Below are 21,100 nucleotides of genomic sequence, written 5' to 3' on the forward strand. Positions count from 1 at the left end.
CCAATAATTAATCTAGCAGCCAGCCTCTGAAATGCTTGGATTTCTTCCTTAAATCTTACCTGGTTGTTGTTGTTGTCTTCAGTCCTGAGACTGGTTTGATGCAGCTCTCCATGCTACTCTATCCTGTGCAACCTGCTTCATCTCCCAGTACCTACTGCAACCTACATCCTTCTGAATCTGCTTAGTGTACTCATCTCTCGGTCTCCCTCTACGATTTTTACCCTCCACGCTGCCCTCCAATGCTAAATTTGTGATCCCTTGATGCCTCAAAACATGTCCTACCAACCGATCCCTTCTTCTAGTCAAGTTGTGCCACAAACTTCTCTTCTCCCCAATCCTATTCAATACCTCCTCATTAGTTACGTCATCTATCCACCTTATCTTCAGTATTCTTCTGTAGCACCACATTTCGAAAGCTTCTATTCTCTTCCTGTCCAAACTAGTAATCGTCCACGTTTCACTTCCATACATGGCTACACTCCAAACAAATACCTTCAGAAATGACTTCCTGATACATAAATCTATATTCGATGTTAACAAATTTCTCTTCTTCAGAAACGCTTTCCTTGCCATTGCCAGTCTACATTTTATATCCTCTCTACTTCGACCATCATCAGTTATTTTACTTCCTAAATAGCAAAACTCCTTTACTACTTTAAGTGTCTCATTTCCTAATCTAATTCCCTCAGCATCACCCGATTTAATTTGACTACATTCCATTATCCTCGTTTTGCTTTTGTTAGTGTTCATCTTATATCCTCCTTTCAAGACACTGTCCATTCCGTTCAACTGCTCTCCCAAGTCCTTTGCCGTCTCTGACAGAATTACAATGTCATCGGCGAACCTCAAAGTTTTTACTTCGTCTCCATGAATTTTAATACCTACTCCAAATTTTTCTTTTGTTTCCTTTACTGCTTGCTCAATATACAGATTGAATAACATCGGGGAGAGGCTACAACCCTGTCTCACTCCTTTCCCCACCACTGCTTCCCCTTCATGCCCCTCGACTCTTATGACTGCCATCTGGTTTCTGTACAAATTGTAAATAGCCTTTCGCTCCCTGTATTTTACCCCTGCCACCTTTAGAATTTGAAAAAGAGTATTCCAGTCAACATTGTCAAAAGCTTTCTCTAAGTCTACAAATGCTAGAAACGTAGGTTTGCCTTTTCTTAATCTTTCTTCTAAGATAAGTCGTAAGGTCAGTATTGCCTCACGTGTTCCAACATTTCGACGGAATCCAAATTGATCCTCCCCGAGGTCTGCATCTACCAGTTTTTCCATTCGTCTGTAAAGAATTCGCGTTAGTATTTTGCAGCCGTGGCTTATTAAACTGATAGTTCGGTAATTTTCACATCTGTCAGCACCTGCTTTCTTTGGGATTGGAATTATTATATTATTCTTGAAGTCTGAGGGTATTTCGCCTGTCTCATACATCTTGCTCACCAGCTGGTAGAGTTTTGTCATGACTGGCTCTCCCAAGGCCGTCTGTAGTTCTAATGGAATGTTGTCTACTCCGGGGGCCTTGTTTCGACTCAGGTCTTTCAGTGCTCTTACCTGGTAAGGATCCCAAATACTCGAACAGTAGAGTAGGTTGCACCAGTATTCCATATGCGAACTCCTTTGCAATTTAAGCATCTCTGTAACACTTACGTGTTGTTCGAGCCTACCGATAATGAAATAATAAATCTAGCGGCCAGCCTCTGAAATGCTTGGATGTCTTCCTTAAATCTGACGTGGTACGAATCCCAAACACTCAAGCAGTACCCTAGAATAGGTCGCACCAGTAACCCACATGCAATCTTCATTACAATTGAACCACTCATCCCTACAATTCTCCCAATAAACCGACCATTCGCCTTCGCTACCACAAATAATCGTTCCATTTCATGTCAATTTGCAACGTTACGCCCAAATATTTAAAAGACTTGACTGTGTCAAAAAGGACAGTAGTAATACTGTACCGAACCACTGCAGGTTTGTTCTTCCTACCACCCTCATTAACGTACATTTTCCTACATTTAGAACAAGCTGGCGTTCATCACACCAAATAGAAATTTTGTCTAAGTCTCCTTGTATCCTCCTACAGCGATTCAACTTTGACACCTTACCATACACCACGGCATCATCCGCAGACAACCACAAACTGCTGCCCATGCTGTCAGTCAAATCATTTATGTATATGGAGAAGAATAGGGGTCCTACCACACTTCCCTGGGGCACTTCTGACGATACCCTTGTCTCAGATGAAAACTCGCCGTCGACGACAACGCACTGGGTTCTATTACTTGAGAAGTCTTCGAGCCACTTGCTTATCTATGAAAATATTCCATATGATGGTACCTTCATTACCAACCAGCAATGGGGCACGGTGTCAAATTATTTCCAGAAATCTAGAAATAATCTTGCTGTTGCCCCTCATAGATAGTTTGCAGTGTGAGAGAATGGCAAGCTGAGGTTCGTACGAGCGATGCTTTCTACAGTCAAGTCGTTTCGTTGACATAAGATTCTTAGTCGGAAGAAAGTTTACTGTATTCGAATTGAGAATATGTTCAGGAATTCTACATGAAACCAAAATCAGGGTCATTGGTCTGTAATTTTGAGAGTCGTTCTTTTACCGTTCTCATATACTGGAATCACCGGCGCTTTTTTCCAGTCTCTTGGGACTTGTCCTGGGCGAGAAATTCACGATTAGTGGAAACTAGGTACGGGGCCAATGCCGTAGCCATACCATCTGGACCTGAAGATTTATTTGTTTTCAAATCTTTCAGTTGTTTCTCTATCCCAGGGACGCTTATTACTATCTCGTCGCCGGCCGGTGTGGCCGTGCGGTTCTAGGTGGAACCGCGGGACCGCTACAGACGCAGGTTCGAATCCTGCCTCGGGCAGGGATGTGTGTGATGTCCTCAGGTTAGTTAGGTTTAAGTAGTTCGAAGTTATAGGGGGCTGATGACATCAGATGTGAAGTCCCGTCGTGCTCAGAGCCATTTGAACCATTTGAACTGTGTCGTCTTTACGGGAGTCTCTCCGACAGTCAAATGACGGTACTTTTGTACGATTTTCCTGTGTCAACGGTTTCTTCAACGTGAAATTTAAAACTCGGGCTCTCGTTTTGCTGTCTTCAGCTGCCACACCAGACTGGTAAACAAGGGATTGTGTGTAAACCTCAGAACCGCTTAGCGATTTTACACAGGATCCATGGACAGTGTGTACTTGTACGCAGTCACGTTGACATCCGGCCATGTCTTTGGGTATTATTTCTGCTCTGGTGGAAGTGTAGACCAGATGTGGCTTAAATTCAAAGAAGTAAAATCGAAAGCATTTGAGAGATTTATACCAAATAATTTAATAAACGACGGAGCTGCTGCTCCTCGGCACACAAAACGGGTTAGACCACTGTTGCAGAAACAACGAAACAAACATGCCCAACTGAAACAGACGCAAAATCCCCAAGACTGACGACCTTTAACAGAAGCTCGAAATTTAGAGCGGACTTCAATTCGAGATGCTTATAACTGTTTCCACAACGAAACTTCGTCTCGAAACTTAGCATAAAATCCAAAGAGATTCTGGTAGTATGTGAAGTATGTTATCGGCAAGAAACAATCAATGCCTTCTCTGCACGATAGCACTGGAGATACTATCGAAGACAGTGCTGCCAAAGCTGAGTCACTAAACACAGCCTTCCGAAACGCCTTCACAAAAGAAGACAAAGTAATATTCCAGAATTCGAATGGAGTACAGCTGCCATGAGTAACGTAGAAGTAAATATCCTCGGAAAGTGCAGAAACTTAAATCACTTAATAAAAGCAAGTCTTTTGGTCCAGACTGTATACGAATTAAGTTCCTTTCGGTGTATGCTGATGCATTAGCTCCATACGTAACAGTCATATACAACCGTTCACTCGACGAATGATCAGCACCCAAAGACTGGAAAGCTGCACAGGTCAGACCAATATTCAAGAAAGGTAGTAGGAGTAATCCACTAAATTACAGACCCATATCGTTAACGTCGATATGCAGCATGATTTGGAACATATATTGTCTTCGAACATTATGAATTACCTCGAACAAAACGGTCTATTGACACACAGTCAACATTGGTTTAGAAAACATCGTTCCTATGAAACACAACTATCTCTTTATTCACATGAAGCGTTGAGTGCTATTGACAAGGTATTTCAGATCGATTCCGTACATCTGGATTTCCGGAAGGCTTTTGACACTGTACAACACAAGCGGCTCGTAGTGAATTTGCGTGCTTATGGAATATCGTCTCAGTTATGTGACTGGATCTGTGATTTCCTGTCCGAGAGGTCACAGTTCGTAGTAACTGACGGAAAGTCATCGAGTAAAACAGAAGTGACTTCTGCCGTTCCCTAAGGTCGTGTTATAGGCCCTTTGCTGTTCCTCATCTATATAAACGATTTGGGAGAATCTGAGGATCCGTCTTCGGTTGTTTGCAGATGGCGCTGTCGTTTATCGACTAGTAAAGTGATCAGAAGGTCAAAACAAACTGCAAAACGATTTAGAAAATACATCTGAATGGTACGAAAAGTGGCAGTTGTTTCATGCTAAATTACGAAAAGTGTGAGGTCATCCACATGAGTGCTAAAAGGATCTCAAACTTCGGTTACACGATAAATCAGTCTAATCTAAATGCCGTAAATTCAACTAAATACCTTGGTATTACAATTACGAAGAACTTAAATTGGAAGGAACATATAGAAAATGTTGTGGGGAAGGCTAACTAAAGACTGCGTTTTATTGGCAGGACACTTAGAAAATGTAACAGATCTACTAAGGCGACTGCATACGCTACGCTTGTCCGTCCTCTTTTAGAATACTGCTGCTTGGTAAGGGATCCTTACCAGATAGGACTAACGGAGTACATCGTAAAAGTTCAAAGAAGGGTAGCACGTTTTGTATTATCGCGAAATATGGGAGAGAATGTCAGAGAAATGATACAGGATTTGGGCTGGACAAGATTAAAAGAAAGGCGTTTTTCGTTCCTACGGAATCTTCCAATCACCAACTTTGTCCTCCAAATGCGAATATATTTTGTTGGGACCGACCTACATAGTGAGGAACGATCACAACGATAAAATAAGAGAAATCACAGCTCGTACGGAAAGATATAGGTGTTTATTCTTTCAGCGCGCTATACCAGATTGGAATAATAGAGAAATGTAGAGGTGGTTCGACGAACCCTCTGCCAGGCACTTTAATGTGATTTGCGGAGTATCCATGTAGAGTTAGACGTAGAAATGGAGAGACGGACTAAAAGTGTTGATAAACATAGCCCAAGCCGATGCTTTCCACAGCAGAATATACGTGCTCGGTGTGGTCCATAACCGTATATGCCAAAAAGGTCAACTTACACTTGAATGGAACATGCCAACTAATAAATGATTGCATGAAACACTCTACAAACTTACCAACAGGCTGGTCATGACCGCACTGAGAAGGTCAAGCATAATTTCGAAGAACGACAGTCCTTATTCGTAGATACCTGTGAACCTAGAAGTCTCATACCCTGAAAAAGATTCTCCAAACGACTGAGCTTGAATACAGGAGATGTCCAGCGGCGAGAAGCTGATACGGAAGATTTGGAGGAGCCTGAATTGCGTCAGAACATGCGTAACACCAGCGAGTGCGAACGTGAAAAGTGGGACCTCCTGGGAGAATACGACAGACGGCTGATGTGATGTCAGCGAATAACAGGATATGGAACAGCTCCTGGTCTGTCCTAGCTCACCTTGTAATACACCCTCGAATAATTATGAGAGGGTAGCAAGGAGACATTAGAAGTAGGCCAGTTCTGCGCTGAGAAACTTTGACCTCCGGAAAAAAGAAGAAGTAAAGAAAGATAGGATCTCGGGGACGGCTCCCCTTCTGGAGCGTTCGGTGGCAGCCGCACTTGAAGATTATCGACGTTTGTGTCAATAGGGCGGAAGGGAGAACTGCTGAGCGAGCAGCGAACTACCGATGGAGCAGCCAAGTGTCTCAAGAGATTGGGGAAAGGGGCCAGTCGTTACAGCTTTCATGAGGACTCGACGCGCTCACGCACACAGCTGTAGTCAGATGTAGCTGACGTTAGAACACGTTGCGACATGCCTCGTCGTAAACCAATTTGTAGTTCTTCTGTGGCACCGATTACAGCGAAAAACTCGTTATAAATATGGGTGGGTGTAGCACTATCTACACTCATGCTCATAAATTAAGGATAATTGCAGAATGTGGTGCTACACAACGTGGAACTATACAAAACTGGCGCTAATAGCGTAGGCACATAGGGAACACACAAGACATAGATCTGTAAGGCCACGGTATTGCTGATAAGTTGATAAAACCGTGCCGAAACACATGTGCAACAGAAAGCCACTGTTTCCTGCGCAACATCAGTATGGGATATGATCACCACGCACACGTACACAGGCCGCACAACGGGTTGGCATACTCTGGATCAGGTGGTCGAGCAGCTGCTGGGGTATAGCCTCCCATTCTTGAACCAGTGCCTGTCGGAGCTCCTGAAGTGTCCTAGGGGTTTGAAGACGTGGACTGATACGTCGACCGAGAGCTTCCCAGACGTGTTCGGTGGGGTTTAGGTCTGGAGAACAGGCAGGCCACTCCATCAGCCTGATATCTTACGTTTCAAGGCAGTCCTCCACGATGACACCTCGGCGAGGCCGTGCGTCATGATCCATGAGGAGGAAGGTGGGACCCACTACACCCCCTGAAAATGCGGACATGCTGGTGCAAAATGACATCCCGATACACCTGACATGTTACAGTTCCTCTGTCAAAGACATGCATGGGTGCACGTGCACCAATCATAATCCCACCCCACACCATCAAACCACAACCTCCACGCAGGTCCCTTTAAAACACATTAGGGGGTTGTTATCTGGTCCCTGGTTCACGCCAGATGAAAACCCGGCGAGAATCACTGTTCAGACTATACCTGCACTCATCCGTGAACATAACCTGGGACCACTGTTCCAATGACCATGTGCTGTGTTCTTGACACAAGGCTTTACGGGCTCTCCTGTGACCAGGGGTCAGTGGAATGCACCTTGCAGGTCTATGGGCGAATAAACCATATCTGTTCAGTCATCTGCAGACTGTGTGTCTGGAGACAACTGTTCCAGTGGGTGCGGTAAGATCCCGAGCAAGGCTACCTGCAGCACTCCGTGGCCGTTTGCGGGCACTGATGGTGAGATATCGACTTCTTGTGGTGTTGTACACTGTGGACGTCCCGTGCTGTAGCGCCTGGACACGTTTCCTGTCTGCTGGAATCGGTGTCATTACCTCGAGATCACACTTTGTGGCACACGGAGGGCCCGTGTTACAACCTGCTGTGTTTGACCAGGTTCCGGTCGCCCTAGTATTCTACCCCTCATAACGTCATCGATGTATGTTCTTTGAGCCAATTTCGATACACAGTCACCATTAGCACGTCTGAAAACGTCTGCACACTTACGCGCTGAACCGTACTCTTAAATACACCAACACACCTCTGCGTATGTGGACTGCTGCCAGCGCCACCGTGCGACAACCGCAGGTCAAATGCACCGTGTGGTCATACCCCGAGGAGATTCAAACCCGCAAACCGCCAAACAGAGCGTTGTTTCACCATCACCATTATCCTTAATTTATGAGCATGAATGTACATCCAATAACGTGGTCGACACACACATTCGGTTTACAAGTTTTTACTTCCTAAAACGCCAGCCCCCCTACTCAGTGAATTAGTTATGACCAGTCCGTGTCTTAATTACGTAGTTAAGTCTCATTTTTCAGACATGCACACGTTGTACATTGTAATTGTACAATAGCAGCCAGTGTTCAGTAGAACCTAACCAACCAACAAGTTTCCTCGCATGCAAAATACGTGTGGCATTTTTGTATTAAAGTTAGTCAGCAATCGTTCTTAACTGTCCTGTTTCACCTTCCTTCTTCGTATTCGCAACAACGCATTATTACTCCATTACATTATTACGGTTCTGACTGACACGGATCCCACTCTAAAAATCTCGAGACAGACTGACTGTAAAATGGCTCCGTGCCCAATGCTTATATAGCTTCGCAAAAATGGCTACTAAAAATTCACGGTGCTGAATACATAATTTAGATCATTTACAATTATAATTGTACATCTGATTTTAATTGAATACTGCAGCAAAACTGATTTTGGTCTGATCTCTGTTACAATAAGAGTTGCAGATGAAAGAAGCCTTCTTGATAACGAAACCCCCAAAAAAGGTAAATAAAGAATACCATAGATACAAGTGTTAAATACCCCAAACTAATTAAGTGCTGATGTTTGTACCATGTTTTTGAAACTAGCTACAAGAATATTTTAAGGGTTTCTATGGGTTACTTCATCAGTAATATAGTAGTTACATCCATTTATATGTCAACAATGTGACTGAAATAGGGAATAACTACTGTTAGTTAATTGAACTGAGCTTCAGCAAAATTAGTTACTTGAAATGCTTTAGAATAATTACAAATTATTCGGACTAATGTGATTTAGGAAACTTGGGCCTGGTCTTATACTCGGAATTACTTCAAAATGGGTCTAAGCACTATGGTATTTAACGTCTGCTGTCATCAGCCCCCTAGATTTACAACTACTTAAACCTAATTAACCTAAGGACATCACACACATCCATACCCGAGGCAGGATTCGAACCTGCGACCATAGCAGCAGCGCGGTTCAAGACTGAAGAGCCTAGGACCACTCGGCCACAGCGGCCGGATCGGAATTACTGAATGACAGCTTTACCTTATCGCACATCTCTCACTAACACTAAGATAATTAAGAAATTATACACAGACACACTTTTCTCTGCCTCGTGATGACTGGGTGTTGTGTGATGTCCTTAGGTTAGTGAGGTTTACGCAGTTCTATGTTCTAGCGGACTGATGACCATAGATGTCAAGTCCCACAGTGCTCAGAGCCATTTGAACCACAGACGCACACTGACGCTCCAAAGGAACTAATGTAGGCATGCGTGTTCATTTACAGAGATACGTAAACAGGCAACGAGTGTCTGGCGCAGTTGTTAGATCGGTTACTGCTGCTAAAATGGCAGGTTATCAAGATTTAGTTTGAACGTGGTGTTATAGTTGGCGCACGAACGATGGGACGCAGCATCTATGAGGTAGCGATGAAGTGGGGATTTTCCCGTACGACCATTTCAATAATGTACCTTGAATATCAGGAATACAGTATAACATCAAATGTCAGATGTCGCTGCGGCCGGAAAAAATCCTGCAAGAACGGGACGAGCGACGACTGAAGAGAGTCGTTCACCGTGACAGAAGTGCAACCCCTCCGCAAACTGCTGCAGATCTCAACGCTGAGCCATCAACAAGTGTCAGCCTGCGAACCATTCAACGATACATCATCGATATGGGCTTTCGGAGTAGTGTACCCTTTATGACTGCACAACACAAAGCTTTACGCCTCGCCTGGGCCCGTCAACATCGATATTGAACTGTTGACGACTGGAAACATATTACCCGGTCCGACGAGTCTCGTTTCAAATTGTATCGATAGGATGGATGCGTAAGTGTATGGAGACAACCTCATGAATCAATAGACGCTGCATGTTGGGTGGGGGCTGTAGACGTTGGTAAGTGTATGGAGACAACCTCATGAATCAATAGACGCTGCATGTCGGGTGGGGACTGTTGACGTTAGTGGAGGCTCTGTAATGCTGTGCAGTTTGAGTGGTATGGGATCTCTGATAAGTGTAGATACGACTCTGACAGGTGACACGTACGTACGCATCTTGTTTGCTCACCTGTATCCATTAATGTCCATTGCTCAATTCGCAGAACTTGGGCAATTCCAGCAGGATAAGGCGACACTCCACGCATCCAGAATTGCTAGAGAGTGGCACCATGAACATTCTTCCGAGTTAAAAAATTTCGACTGGCCACCAAACTATCCAGACATGTATATTATTGAGCATATCTGGGATGCCATGCAATTTGCTGTTCAGAAGAGAACTCCACCCCTCGTACTCTCTATGGATTTATGGACAGCCCTACAGGATTCATGGTGTCAGAAACCCCTCCAGCACTATTTCAGACATTAATCGAGTCCATGCCACGTCGTGTTGGGGCACTTCTGCGTGCTGGCGCAGGCCCTACACGATATTTGTCACGTATACCAGTTTCTTTGGCTCTTCAGTGTGTATATCAGTTAATGAGGCAAATAACAAAACAAAATAGAAATGGGTCCCAGCTTGCTTTGGTACAGTGTTTTATGCTCTTCTATGATGACATTTCTGGATACCAGAAACCACGTGCAAAAGAATTAAAATATGATTCCACCAACAACGGGGCTGTGAAGCCCAGCTCCCTCTGTTGTCAACGAGACGCGGGAGGCAATAGACGCAGTTTTCCTCGATTTCTATAAGGAGTTCAAAACAGTCCTGCACTGTCGTCTAGCGAACAAAATACTTGCATACGAAATATTATACCAGTGTCGTGATTAAATTGTATATTGACTTGTAAATAGAATACAGCATCACATGCTTAATGGAAAAGAGCTATCCAGAGCTGAGAGAAACATCGAACATATCCCAAGGGAGTGTTATAAGACTATTCATATGCGAAGTGTGTGAGAAAAGTAGGGACTGACAACACTGTAACAGATCTGGCAACGCTGTGTTGCTCTGCTTGTGTAGACCTGTGTGTTCATCCCGTCCACACACACTGTCCGAGTTTCAACCCCATACAGATATCACGTGATTTTTGATAGCACCATTAGTGTAATTGTGTTTTTGTTGTGTGTTACGAAAACGGGATTGTAAAATTTAGAGCAAACATCATTCTATCAAGTTTTGTGCTAAACTTTTGGGGAATGCGTGAGTGTAACCTTTGAAAAGTTGCAACGGGCCTATGGGGAACATTCCTTATCGAGCGCACATGGTTTTCGCTTCCACAAATCAATTTTGGAAGGCCGAGAACGCTTTGAAGATGAACCTCGCTCAGGGAGACCTTCATCCTCGGAGACCGTCGAAAATGTCGAACGTGTACTTACTAGTTGAGAAACCCTGCTAAACCCGCAGGACAGGATAAGTTGTAGGAATTGTGGAAGGGAGGCCAGAACGAGCGGCTGTCAGTTACACTCCAGCATAACACTTTATTTAGTTGTCCAAACATTATAGCGCAACTCCTAAGCTTGACTATCGACAGAACAGATCTTTATTTCTAAAACGACGGAAGGCCCATGAATGAAATACAACTGCTACAATAATAATAATAATAATAATAATAATAATAATTATAATTATAATTATTATTATTATTATTATTATTATTATTATTATTAGAGACAGAAGGCTCTAGTCTTTATCCTTAAATAGTATTTAAGGTCAAGTGATGTAAGACTTGACTAGTCAGATGGATTAAGTTTTTAAAAGCAGCTGAAGGCCCATAAAGTTAAAACAACATAACTACAATATCCTTTCAATAGGCAGAAGGGCCAAGCTTTATGACCAATAAGAAACATTACTTCAATCAGCTGAAGGCCTTTGTTTAAAAAAACTGCAACCAATTTTCCAAGGCAAAAGGTCCAAAGCTTTGGACTTTAAATAGTATTTAAGCCCAAGTGATGCAAAACTTGATACGTAAGAATCAAAATTTTAAGGCGGCTGAAGGCCCGTCATTTTAAGAACACCACACCTACAGTAAATTTTCAACAGGCAGAAGGTCCACAGCTTTACCTTGAAAGAATGTAATAGTTGATAAATAGCAACCTTAAAACTCAAGGCGGCTGAAGGGCGATGCTTTTAAAAACAATACAATAGTTTTTCAACAGGCAGATAGCCCACAGCTTTATCTTCCAAATCGTAATACTTGATAAGCAGGATCCTTAAATCTTAAAGTGGCTGAAGGCACTTGTTTTTAAAAACACAATTACAAGCATACAGCCGGCTGGAGTGGACGAGCGGTTCTAGGCGCTACAGTCTGTATCCGCGCGACCGCTACGGTCGCAGGTTCGAATCCTGCCTCGGGCATGGACGTGTGTGATGTCCTCAGGTTAGTTAGGTTTAAGGAGTTCTGAGTTCTAGAGGACTGATTATCTCAGATGTTAAGTTCCATAGTGCTCAGAGCCATTTGAACCATTTTGAACAAGCATACATATTCTAACCATCACCTATGAGCTATTAAAAATACACAGTTAAACGCTAATAAGAAGGCAGTATAGGGCAATGGCGCTCATAAGTTTCCAGGGGGCTCGGTATCCCCTTGAGAGCTTAACGTTCGCCTAGCTGAGACAAGAGGTCGGCTCAACTAAACTCGATCTGCCAGCAACACAACCAAGAGACAGTCAGGGACCCACCGACAAGACGACTTGATAACTACCGACCAGTATACGAGAATTCCAAAGTCAAAACGTCACAGACATTGCCGCCCACAACCAAAAATACACTGAGCTGTCACCGAGCGAGGTGGCGCAGTGGTAAGGCACTGGACTCGCATTCGGGAGGACGACGGTTCAATCCCGCGTCCGGCCATTCTGATTTAGGTTTTCCGTGATTTCCCTAAATCACTGCAGGCAAATGCCGGGATGGTTCCTCTGAAAGGGCACGGCTGACTTCCTTCCCCATCCTTCCCTAATCCGATGAGACCGATGACCACGCTGTCTGGTCTCCTTCCCCAAACAACCAACCAACCAACATTGAGCTGTCAAAAACTACACACCATGTTGGACAGCGACAACAGGTAACGGAAGGACACTGCCTGAATTTACGTCAGCGACCACGGTACGTAACCGGAACACTAACGGCCACAAGGCAGAAATTTCAGCTGGTGAGAGAACGCTACCGCACGACCACGAGCTGTGGACGCCAAACTGAGATTCGTTGGAAGAATTCTTGGTATCTGTAGTTCATCCACGTTGGAGATAGCTTACAAAACCCTCACTTTCTCCTACACATGAATCTTGCTCGCAGTCTAGGAACGAGATTAGTCTGATACAGGAAACAGAGAAGAGCCAAAGAGAGGCAGCGCTTTTCGTCACAAGGTTCGCTTAGGAAGCGCGGAAGCGTCATGCAGACCCTCAGACAACGCTAATGGCAGTCGCTGAACTAAAGTATAGATGAATTGCTTATTTCACAAACCACATAAGTGCGCTTTTCCAGGATGTTGGGAAATAAAAAAAAACAACTTTGTAGCCTTGGAAGTTGATGTCTCATCTCCTCCTAATATATTTGGACGAAGCTTTAAGGTGTACGAAACACGAAATAATTTTAAATAAATTTACTATTCTATAAACATTTTTTTTAAAAAAATTCACGTAGGTTGTTTCTGAAGTAAACCAAGTTTCCTGTTAATTTCTGTAGCAATAATATAGAAATAGACAGGTAAATTGATTAACCTTTGCATGGTTTAAGGTGAAAGATAAAGTAAATAACACCGTTCTATTTATAAAAATGTAACAGACATATATTAGTGAACCACAAAATACAAATTTGTGCAGTAAACGCCTTTCTGGCTTTATTCAGCCTCTGGCATGTCCTCGACAGTTGCTATCTCAGTTGTTGGCCGTTGAATGACGCTGTCATAAAATTCTCCATAACCAACAGCGTAGTCCATTAATTCTATCAGGTCATCAACTTTCTTTTTGTCGATTGGAATCTAAAACCAAAAATTACGTTGTGCAAAACCCAGTAAGTGTTTGTAATGCTTTTTCACTTGCTCACTAATTTGATGGCCGACTAATAACATTACACTAATAAATGCTGCTTTTCAGAAGGATAAGCCTTGTCAGAAGGTAATTCAGGTCTGCTGTCAATTTTAAATAGAGTGGAACGTAGACGGAAATCCTCCAATAAACACATTTGCCACAACTTTTCCTTGAGTATCTTTAGAGTACAGGAACTCACTAATATCAGAAACTGAGTCCGTCTTGATGCAAAACAACTTACACTTTTCTTTCTTTACTCTCCCAAACTAATTTCGGTGACAAATATCACAATCATCAGTGTTTTTTAATGTCTTTTATTGAATGTTACAGCATGTTTTAAGCAATTATTGACGCTGTTTGCAACATATTTTCTCTGCGCTTTTTTCTGTTTGCGTTTTTTACTTAGCGAACATCATGTCATGTTCGTTGTATGGTACGTAGCTGTATTTATAAACAGAAAAACAAAACTGTCGCACTTGGTTTACACTGAGAAAGAGAAACAAGTTTAGGAGAATAAAGAAATAAACGTGTAACTAGGTGTTTTGCATCAAGGCGGGCTCATTTTCCGATATTACTGTTTTTCTATCCAAACATGGACCAAATGGAAGAGTTCCAAGATAAAATTATTGTTAGTACAGGCACTGTTTGTAACTAGATACCTTGAATGAGTCCTTACGTTCTATTGGTTACATGCCTGCCTTATGTTTCATCAGAGTTTGTAGTTTTCTTGTACGACGTAGGCCACCGACGTTTAAAACTTAAAACATCGTCCGAGGTGAGATGATAAACAGCGAAACGTCCGGACGCACTTACCTTAACCATGAAAAATGGTTCAAGTGGCTCTGAGCACTATGGGACTTAACATCTGAGGTCATCAATCACCTAGAACTTAGAACTACTTAAAACTAACTAACCTAAGGACGTCACACACATTCATGCTCGAGGCAGGATTCGAACCTGCGAGCGTAGCGGTCGCGAGGTTCCAGACTGAAGCGCCTAGAACCGATCGGTCTCACCGGCCGGCCCTTAAACGTGACCTCAGAATACTGATATGGATTATAAATTCTGTCTACCTTCCTCAAGAGCCGTTTAATGCTTCGAAAATCCCTGTCACATGGCGAAAAAGAGTGTCCAAGGATTGGCAATTTATGCGTAATCGTCTCAAACCGACCTCTGTCACACAAATTCAATAAGAACCGTACGACTGTGTGATTCTTATTTTGTTCAGTTGGCCCATCACAAAACAATATTTAGTGCTTGACATTGGATGGAATTTCTCTGTCGAGCATAGAACAGACTTCATCTGGACCTTTGTGCGCTTCTCCCTCATGGTACACATACAGTTTCGAACGATTAGTTTTTAAGTCATGTAGTGAAAAAAAAATTAACTAGAGCTGTCTGACATGAACCACCACCTGTACTGGTATATGAGCCAAAGGCAGGCTTTGAATGAAGCCAAATGTCAGTGCCACAGTGTCATCGTCTTTTTTCTGAGACGCTTCTTTCATAGCTAAATAACATTTTTTGGATCTTCTGTTATGCAAAAACATTTCAGCTGCTACATTCCGCTTAGCGTTTTCACTCAGAGCTTTGTCTTTCAGTTTAACAGGTAATCTTTCACAGTTCAGCGAACGTCAATTTGTGGCAGACCAAACCAATATGAGAAGTGCTCTTTGAATTATCTGTAGTAGAAACTATACTTAACTCTGTCCTGTAGATCAGGGTTACTTAGAATGAACGTATTGTACATTTTTACAACATCAAGGTATTTTTTGGGTTTGCCTCCATAATTGGTTACTTTCACATGAAACATCTCAATTTCTTTCTGAATGCGTTCACAAATTTCACCTGGGACACAGTTCCATTTTCTCGACTTCCCCCTCCTGTCCACTGGGCTTTTATTAAGGACAGAACATTTATTGATTCTCTTAGTTCTGTTCTCTGAAATACCAAAAACTTGCAAGAAAATATTTCTACATACTGGAGTATGTAGTTTCAAATTTTATTTACATGAGTGTGATTTTTTTGTCGTTACATAATTCATCAATAGGCATGCCACAGTTTACTTGAATGTCATCTTGACCTTGTTCCTCAATGTTAGGGTTTTTACGCATTCGCCGGCCGTTGTGGACTTGCTGTTTTAGGCGCTTCACTCAGGAACCCCGCTGCTGGTACGGTCGCATGTTCGAATCTTGCCTCGGGCACGGATGTGTGTGATGTCCTTAGGTTTAAGTAGTTCTAAATCTAGGGGACTGATGACCTCAGACGTTGTCGAATAGTGCTCAGAGCCATTTGAACTCCGCGTTTATTACCATACCAACAACAGACTCAGTAAAAACAAAATAAGGGTCACGAGAGACGTAATCCTAACTGGGCCACAAACCTTTATAGTTCAGGAATGAATTTACCGCAGAAAGGACCTAAGTGGCGGTGCTTGGGTTCCTTCTGAAATAAACACGTTATTTACACAGCTGCCTAATAGCAGTCCTAATGTGGAACACAGGCTTTTTCTGTAATAAAGGATGAATTTATCTCAAAATAGTAACATCCCATCAAAATCTCAATTTTGTTAAAAGTGTCACTTAGGTGGTCTAAGAGTCAACCAACAAATTGCTTCCCCCCTACGTAAAAGACCAAGAAGGTAAAACCAGAGAGACTGCAGCTCACACGGAGGCTTAACAAAAATTGTTCTTCCCACCATCCATAGACGACAAACAGGAAATGAGTGAAGTGAAACTGGTACAAAAAGTACCCTCCACCATTCATAATAAGGTGGCGGGTGGAGAATAGCTGAGATGTACAGGAGGTGGCAGGTTGGTCGAGGTGTCATCTAGCTTTCTTGATTGTTGTCCGCTACGATACGAAATAGCTGACTGCGACGTATCCTGAGATGGCACATGCCTCCTCAGCGTCCATGCGAGGCACTTTTTATACCGTTCTCGTGAAATGGACATACAAGAAAGGAATAACTACAGCAGCACTAACTTTAACAGTTCATTACTTGTGAACAACACATTTCGTCTCCCAGACGTCTCTTTTAAATGTTATTGGCAGATCTAGATTTCAGCTAGAAACTAGCCACTCTCAATCCACTATCGTTTATGATGAATGCATGTAATGCCTGTTGGTCGGGCTTCATCCACAGTTCATTGAATTCAATACGCTGAATCAACTGGGTCCTCTGGTCCAACTGGACAGACTGTAGATTGGAAATGGTTGTCCGACTATTCGGAGATTATTTGCACCCATTCCTGGACTTTATGTTCCCAAACAACGACGTTATTTTTTCGCATGATAATACGCCATATCGGAACATTCTGGACTGTTCGAGTGGACCGTTTGGCCACCCACATGGCCCGACATTAATAAAATCGAAGATTTATGGGACATAGACGAGAGGTCAGATCGTGAACAAAATCCTGCAACGGCAACACTTCCGCAATTATGGACGGCTACAGCGGTAGCATGGCTCAAAATTTCTGCGGAGACATCCAACATCTTGTTGAGTCTATCCCACATCGAGTTGCTCCAGTAGGGCAAAAGTAGATCCGACACGATATTAAGAGGGATCACATGACCTCTCTAATCTAGTATCTAAGTTGAAATACCTGGTAGGAATCATTTGCACAAAATACACTGCCTGAGAAATACTCAAAATGGTAGGAGAGCTGTGTGATATTTTATATTAGAAAATCGATTCAAATTTGCAAAAAAAAAACTTGGCTGTGAGATTAGAATGATCAGCATGACGTTACACTCCCCTCTGGCTTGGACACATGCACTGGTTAGATTCGGATGGGTATATTAAACTGTTGTACTATGCTTTGTCAAGAACGCACGGGTTACGTTCGCCCTTACTAGTGGTGAGCATCCTACACGATAACTTAATAATAACACCTGGCGGTTACTATAAATATACGTGTACGCTGTATTAACAAAAAAAAATGTTGTAGATGAGCCGCGAACGTCGACGAAAAAACAGGTGGCGAGCGCGCGCAACTTCAGCGAAGCAACAACTCGCCTTCGCTGGGTCCCGAAATGCTTCCTGAACGACGCGCAGTAACCGGCCGCTCTCTACATCTACAGCCATACTCCGCAAGCCACCTGACGGTGTGTGGCGGAGGGTACCCTGAGTACCTCTATCGGTTCTCCCTTCTATTCCAGTCTCGTATTGTTCGTGGAAAGAAGGATTGTCGGTATGCTTCTGTGTGGGCTCTAATCTCTCTGATTTTATCCTCATGATCTCTTCGCGAGATGTACGTAGGAGGGCGCAATATACTGCTGGACTCTTCGGTGAAGGTATGTTCTCGAAACTTTAACAAAAGCCCGTACCGAGCTACTGAGCGTCTCTCCTGCAGAGTCTTCCACTGGAGTTTATCTATCATCTCCGTAACGCTTTCGCGGTTACTAAATGACCCTGCAACGAAGCGCGCTGCTCTCCGTTGGATCTTCTCTATCTCTTCCATCAACCCTATCTGGTACGGTTCCCACACTGCTGAGCGGTATTCAAGCAGTGGGCGAACAAGCGTACTGTAACCTACTTCCTTTGTTTTCGGATTGCATTTCCTTAGGATTCTTCCAATGAATCTCAGTCTGGCATCTGCTTTACCGACGATCGACTTCCATTTTAAATCACTCCTAATGCGTACTCCCAGATAATTTATGGAATTAACTGCTTCCAGTTGCTGACCTGCTATTTTGTAGCTAAATGATAAGGTATCTTTCTTTCTATGTATTCGCAGCACATTACACTTGTCTAAATTGAGATTCAATTGCCATTCCCTGCACCATGCGTCAATTCGCTGCAGATCCTCCTGCATTTCAGTACAATTTTCCATTGTTGCAACCTCTCGATACACCACAGCATCGTCTGCAAAAAGCCTCAGTGAACTTCCGATGTCATCCACCGGGTGATTTGTGTATATTGTGAATAGCAACGGTCCTATGACACACCTGAAATCACTCTTACTTCGGAAGACTTCTCTCCATTGAGAATGACATGCTGCGTTCTGTTATCTAGGAACTCTTCAATCCAATCACACAATTGGTCTGATATGCTCTTACTTTGTTCATTAAACGACTGTGGGGAACTGTATCGAACGCCTTGCGGAAGTTAAGGAACACGGCATCTACCTGTGAACCCTTGTCTATGGCCCTCTGAGTCTCGTGGACGAATAGCGCGAGCTGAGTTTCACACCACCGTCTTTTTCGAAACCCATGCTGATTCCTACAGAGTAGATTTCTAGTCTCCAGAAAAGTCATTATACTCGAACATAATACGTGTTCCAAAATTCTACAACTGATCGACGTTAGAGATATAGGTCTATAGTTCTGCATATCTGTTCGACGTCCCTTCTTGAAAACGGGGATGACCTGTGCCCTTTTCCAATCCTTTGGAACGCTTCGCTATTCTAGAGACCTACGGTACACCGCTGCAAGAAGGTGGTAGGTTCATCCGCGTACTCTGTGTAATATCGAACTGGTATCCCATCAGGTCCAGCGGCCTTTCCTCTTTTCAGCCATTTTAATTGTTTCTCTATCCCTCTGTCGTCTATTTCGATATCTACCATTTTGCCATCTGTGCGACAATCTAGATAAGTAACTACAGTGCAGTCTTCCTCTGTGAAACAGCTTTGGAAGAAGACATTTAGTATTTCGGCCTTTAGTCTGTCATTCTCTGTTTCAGTACCATTTTGGTCACAAGAGTGTCTGGACATTTTGTTTTGATCCACCTACCGCTTTGACATAGGACCAAAATTTCTTATGATTTTCTGCCAAGTCAGTACATAGAACTTTACTTTCGAATTCATTGAACGCCTCTCGCAGAGCCCTCCTCACACTACATTTCGCTTCGCGTAATTTTTGTTTGTCTGCAAGGCTTTGGCTTTGTTTATGTTTGCTGTGAAGTTTCCTTTGCTTCCGCAGCAGTTTTCTAACTCCGCTGTTGTACCACGGTGGCTCTTTTCCATCTCTTACGATCTTGCTTGGCACATACTGATCTAATAACGCATATTGTACGATGGTTTTGAACTTTGTCCACTGACACTCAACACTATCTGTACTTGAGACAAAACTTTTGTGTTGAGCCGTCAGGTGCTCTGTAATCTGCTTTTTGTCACTTTTGCTAAACAGTCGTAGAGAACCGTGGCGCTGCGTGTTTGTTCGTTTCAAATGGTTCCTATGGTATGAGTTAGTTGGTTCTCATGTAGACCTCTCAGCAAGTAGATATATCGATGTGCATCCAGGTCTGATAGTAGAGCGACCCACTGCGTGGTGTACTGAAGTCACCGCAGCTGGCGGTTAAGGCTTGGGAGAGGGAAAGGAGTTTTGATTGGTAGTGCCGGTATTTTAATTTGGGTACACTTCGCGGCGGCAGGTGGCTATTTAGTCTGTTAGGCCCCTACTCATATATGTGGCTGTGACGGTTGTTTCCTCCCGAAGCTCATCAACGGAATATACAGAGATTCTGTGCGACTTTCTGAATTGTTGGTGCTACACTAGTTTTGGCTAACTTGGGTGCACGAGCTATCAATTGATTGTCATCTCGTGGGCAGTTTCAGTCGTAAAGTTTGCTGTGGTAAATCCACCGTGAGCCTGGTTAGAGAGAGAAGTAGATTTGTAGGTGCCGAGTTTGTGGGAATCGGTGGAGCCGATATCCTGTCCGTGCTGTACGATTAGTGTTCGCGGCTCACCCAGAGGTAATTGGGTTGTTAGCCGTTTTGTTGAAGTGGTTTGGTAGTGGTTGGTGTGTGGGTAGAGAAGGGAAAGCCTCTAACACATGTTCGTAGTTGTTGTTTAAATACCACAAACTTGCAGTGGACTGAGAATTGGTTCGAATAAATACGAACAGTTTCACTATATTGTGATAGAGTGCGCCAGCAGTTGAATGGATAAGCGACGAGAAAATAAAGGAACCATTTTACAAGCATCACGCAGCTAAACAAAAACTTCATTATCGAAAGTGACGAGTGGCCGAAATCAAGTAGGGAACTTAGCGGGTCGCGTATTTTCAACGCCTAAAGAGGTTCAGATTGTTTTAAATTGTCACTTATGGTTAGATTTAAAGTGGCGGTGGCACGTAGGTGTTTTATTTTATTTATTTATTTTTTTAATTTCTGAACTTCCGTATTGTGGGGTGTACTCTTTGATGGCACTCGCTCACTTATGGGAATGAAATTGTATTGAAATACCTAGAAAAAATAAATTCCAGTTTTCATGGGTTAACATAAACCCTACGTGTATTTAATTGGTATGCGCTGTGTATAAACATTTTAGGAGAAAAACAACGGGTGAAATTCAGAGATCTTCATACCGCTTTGCAGGACACAAGTATACGGTGGTATTTAATAGGTTACCCGATCAAAAGTTCATTTACTGAGTCGATTCACG

General features: G+C 43.1%; 1 protein-coding gene across 3 annotated transcripts in view; it reads right to left on the reverse strand.

The window, feature by feature from the left end:
- Positions 1 to 21,100, reverse strand: part of LOC126293524 (acetylcholine receptor subunit alpha-like) — a 597,900-nt gene that overhangs the window by 321,819 nt on the left and 254,981 nt on the right. The gene's annotated exons all lie outside the window — the stretch shown is intronic.

This window comes from Schistocerca gregaria, chromosome 10 (assembly GCF_023897955.1).
Source record: "Schistocerca gregaria isolate iqSchGreg1 chromosome 10, iqSchGreg1.2, whole genome shotgun sequence".
Taxonomy (NCBI): domain Eukaryota; kingdom Metazoa; phylum Arthropoda; class Insecta; order Orthoptera; family Acrididae; genus Schistocerca; species Schistocerca gregaria.